Source organism: Triticum dicoccoides, chromosome 5B, assembly GCF_002162155.2.
Source record: "Triticum dicoccoides isolate Atlit2015 ecotype Zavitan chromosome 5B, WEW_v2.0, whole genome shotgun sequence".
NCBI classification, from domain to species: Eukaryota; Viridiplantae; Streptophyta; class Magnoliopsida; order Poales; family Poaceae; genus Triticum; species Triticum dicoccoides.
Genome location: NC_041389.1, coordinates 444,030,672 through 444,035,864, shown reverse-complemented (window position 1 = coordinate 444,035,864; position 5,193 = coordinate 444,030,672). Strand labels below are relative to the sequence as shown.

General features: G+C 44.3%; 1 pseudogene; it reads left to right on the top strand.

Moving 5' to 3' along the window:
- Positions 1-1,841: 1,841 nt before the first annotated feature.
- LOC119310321 overlaps positions 1,842-5,193 on the top strand; it is a 6,408-nt pseudogene continuing 3,056 nt past the window's right edge.

Genomic DNA, 5,193 nt, shown 5'->3' with positions numbered 1-5,193 from the left:
TTCACGCCACATGCAATTTACGTGCATCTGCCATATGAAGTGCACTCTTGTAAGCGTGTACCGAATTTTGGACCCGTTGATCATTTGCTTCATAATATGGTTGCATGGCCGAGGATAATCCTCCTTTTCCAATAAGAATGAAGTGCACCCTAAAGGCAACACCGAGATATCATACATGGCGACTGAGAGGCCAGATATGAAGGACACTCATAAATTATGGTGATCCATAGATGAAGCTATAGTAGTTTTGGCTAAGATTGTTATAATAACGGTTATTATGGCTATCAGGCCCATATGGTTGTTCAGAATATGCCCTAGAGACAATAATAAATTGATTATTATCATATTTTCTGTGCATGATAAATGTTTATTATTTATGCTAGAATTGTATTGACTGGGAACTTAAATACATGTGTGAATACATAGACAACACCATGTCCCTAGTGAGCCTCTACTAGGCTAGCTCGTTGATCAAAGATTGTTAAGGTTTTCTAACCATAGACACGAGTTGTCATTTGATAATAGGATCACATCATTAGGAGAATGATGTGATGGGCAGATCCAACCTTAAGCTTAGCAACAGATCGTATCGCTTAGTTATTTGCTATAGCTTTCTTAATGTCAAGTATCTATTCCTTAGACCATGAGATCATGTCACTCCCGGACACTGGAGGAATACATCGTGTGCTATCAAACATCACTTCGTAACTGAGTGATCGTAAATGTGCTCTACAGGTATCTCTGAAGGTGTCTGTTGGGTTGCATGGATCGAGACTGAGATTTGTCGCTCCGTGTGGCGGAGAGATATCTCTGGGCCGTCTCAGTAATACAACTTCACAAGAAGTTTCATATGACTAATGAATTTAGTCATGAGATCTTGTATTACGGAACGAGTAAAAAGACTTTCCAGTGATGAGATTGAACTAGGTATGGAGATATCGACGATCGAATCTCGGGCAAGTAACATATCACCGGACAAAGGAAATTGCATACAGAATTAACTGAATCCTCGATATCGTGGTTCAACCGATGAAGATCTTCGTGAAATATGTAGTAATCAATATGGGCATCCAAATTCCGCTATTGGTTACTGACCGAAGAGGTATCTTTTCAATAGTATTCCCGCCTTGTTTTTTCTTTCAGATGCAAATATCATTTAGCAAAAATCGGTAAAAAAAACTCTAAAAAAGGTGTGTAAGCTAGGAATTAAACCCAGACCTTGAGCCACAGGACATTAAAGGCCCAATACCAATTAAATCCAAAATTATGTGAATTCAATTGATATGAGGTTAGTTTATTAAAAAAGGATTAGCTTAAATATTCAGTTATTTCGTTGCGAGTGAACAAATTGAGCCGATGATCTGGCCAGTGAAAACCTGAAACCGGTAACCTCATTGGCTCTGTTGCTTTTTTTTTTTCTAATTTTGCCACATGCGTCAATTCGGCTGTTAAAAGCCATCAAACCACTGGAACAAAACTGGATACCCTAAGAGCAACTCTAGCAGGACTGGTAGAGTTCCATTTCTTGAAAATGGTGAATAATATTATGAAGGAGGTTTCCATTTCTTGATTTCACAAAAAAAAAAGCTTTCCATTTCTTGAAAAATAACTATTATGCTTTTTTGTCTAACCACAAGTCCAGTTGCACAGCGGCATTCCATTTCCTGAAAAAAAAAACGTTTCCATTTCTTGAAAAATAACTATATAGTATGTATAACCACAAGTCAAGTAGTAGTCAACCTTCAGGCTCCCGTTGTCCATTCGCGAGAACTATTTATAGCCCTGGAATAGCTAGGAACTCAGGACAGGAGGACACATCCACACCTACCGGTTAACCTGCAATGGTGAAGCTGGGGTGTTCTCGGTTTCTTCTTTCCTGGCATGCTCTTCTCTGCCTTTCGGCGATTTGGGTGTTGGCCACGGCCGATGTACCGGCAGGCCAGCGTCCCGACTGCCCGGCTAAGTGTGGCAACGTCGACATTCCATTCCCGTTTGGCATCGACGAGAAGTGCGCGTTGCACAGCGGCTTTACCATCAACTGCACGTCTGTGGTTGGCGGCGTCAGCAAGCCTTTTGTAAATACAACGTGGTATAACGAGCCGATCGAGGTGACCAAGATCTCCTTGCCTGACGGCAAGGCCTGGATGAACGCCATGACGATCTCGTCGCAGTGCAATGACACAGCCACTGGTACTATGATTTACCAATTTGGCTACCTGGACTTCACGGATACACCTTTCTGGATATCGGATGATAACATAATTATCGTCGTCGGATGCAATGCTACAGCTTATACGAGCAGCTCTCGTGTAAGTATTTCGGCTTCTTTTATTATACTGTTTCTTTTTTCGAATTGATTGTTTTGAAAATTAGTTTTTGATTATATTAACTTCCAGGCGGTTAGAACCTGCACGGAAAAACTATTTTTAGTTCAATAAATATTCACGAGAAATGTGTTTTGGAGTCCGAACTCCATGGAGGCCTTAATTTTTGAAAAATTCAAATTCAAACTTCTATGGTTCAAAAAATTCTGAAAAAAATATGCGTGTATGTAACTCACGTGTGTGTAAAAAATTCATGATAAAATACCTTGAGTTGCGAGTTGTACAAAAAAGACAAATTCATGGTTTGGGAGGATGAATAGTATCATGTGTTAAACAACCACAGATTTGTTTTTTTTTTTGCACAACCCTCATTTCAATGTATTTTAAACTGAAAATTTACACACATGTGTGTTATGCCTTCATGTATATCTGAAATTTTTTCAGAATTTTTTTAAATGTAAAAATATGAATTTTAATGAAATTTCAAATTTGAATTTGGAGGCCTCACTGGAGCCCGAGCTCCAAAAGGAATTTCCGCATATTCACTTTATATATCTTATATAGACAAGCCCCACTATAAGTCATTAATTGCTACTCCCTTTGTTCCATAATATAATATCGTTTTTGACACTATAGTAGTACCAATAACACTCTTATGTTATAAGACGGCTATTTTTCTGCACATGCGTGCTTCCACATCATCCAAATTGTTTTAGCCATTGGATTTGCTAGCTTGGTCAGCTAACATCCGTCTGATTTGAATCCCGCGGCAAACCGTGGGGTATCGTCTAGTATTAGTGACAACCAAGCAAATAACATGCTAACAAAAAACTGAAGTTTTTCTAATACTGAATTAATCCAACTCCCTTGCAAAAATAAAAATAAAAAACTGATCTAGGTGAAATTGTTTCGAAAACTAGTTTTTGATTCTATTAACTTTTTTTTTCAAAAGTACGCCAAGATGTATCATAGCTATATAGAAGGCGGAATATTAATTACAAAAAAGCTAGCACTCACTGCGAATGAGCGTAGCACATACCCCACACCCAGGTAAGACCAAAGACGATCACCACCGCAAAGCAAGCCACAAACAAAAGACCCTGTCCTAACTTGAAACACAACACCGCGTCACGAACAACATCGGACACCTACGAAGACGAAACTTTCGCAGAGCTTTACTTGTCGACGCACCACCCACTCTGAACGCCTAAGAGGAAAAGGCAAGTGGATGGCAGGACTCGATCCGGTCCGAGGGAGGCACCGTTTTGGACACACCGGTGATGGGCATACATAGCGCCGCCAAGGATCAAAAAAGGACCCCGGCGGGCACCGGGGGAGAACAACAAGGAAGCATCCATGTCTCCAAACACGCCATGCTCCCAACGGAGAAATGACGTCCAGGACACCGTGCCGATCCAACTCCGAATCGAGGCTTTCGCCCGGAGACAATCACCAACTACAAAGAGCGCACCGGAAACACGCCTCAGTGACGCCTCCAAGGAGGGGAATGACAACCACAAATGCAACCGCCGCTGGCCCGGCGAAAGCCAAGCAATATTTTCATTCGTATGTTGCCCATCTCCACACCTCCAGGGACTTGGTGATACAGTCCAAGTATCCACACACCGCCGCGACTGCATCACCTTGTCGACGTAGCCACAAAGCCGAGGGCAGGCGACCGGCCGCATGCATGGCAAGGGAGAAAGCTAGGCCACACCACCAACTCTCAGTCTAGACGGGAGAACCGCGACCACCCCACTCCCCCGGCAATGTCCAGGACCACCCGCGACGGCTGTCGCCCACTCCAAGGGATGGCCTTGCGACTATAAGACCTGCCTCACCCGAAGAACTCCCATGCCAGGACCAGCAGGAGGCATCGCGGCTCGCCACAGCACACAGGGGTGACCAGCCGCTTGCTGCTCGCCAGAACTCCAATCTGGCCAAGCCATCTCAGCGTTGTCACCCGCCTGACTGTGGGCTCATGCCGCCGCCTCCAGACAGCACCACCTCCATCATAAGCGTGCCACCGCACTACTGCCGGACCCGTCGGTACCGCCGCTGCACCACGTCATCCTGCCTTGCTCCAGTCGCCTCCCTCACACCCGGCCAGCTTGTGGCTGGCCCGGCCCGAACCCCGCCATGACGAGATGCACGGCGCCGCAATGAGCCAGCGCACACCGCCACGCCAGATGCACAGCTTGTGGCTGAGTAGAACTACTGTTACACATCTAGTAGTATTCTCCTCCATGGGCATCCAGTCCGTGCTCTTGTTTCGTTCAGTTTTGGTTTGGAGACAACCATTCAATCTCCATGGACATCTAGAACACATTGTCTGGCCCCGGCCTGTAGGGCTCGCCTCATGCTAGTTGCTAGGTACTCGAGGTGTGCGACCCTAGCACCAACAACCTACATGATGCCATCAATCTGGCGGGCTTCCGCCTCCATTTTCACGCTCTAGCTCCTTTGCGTCGATCGCACGGGGCTTGACGACCCTTCAAACCAATTCCCCCGATATCAGCGAGTGCACCGACCTAGATAGGTTGTCCAATAATGCTATACACACAAAAAGTTACACATTGACTAGGATTCTTCCTTTCTAACTAACCCCTCCTCCTGATTTTCACAGGGGTGGGCCCCTCTATCCCTTTAATCTTGAATCAAAACTCACTAGTCTGTAAATCCCCCGTAACTCTTTGTATGTCCAGCATTACTCATAGACTGTCAGTCTCAAACCGATCCCTTAAAAGGCTATAGAGAAGTAAAATTTGTGGTTTACTTCTCTAACTTATACGCAGCCGAACATTTAAAACCGTTAGAGGAGTAAAAATAGTAAAAATTTTACTCCTCCACATGGCGAACCCCTCAATTT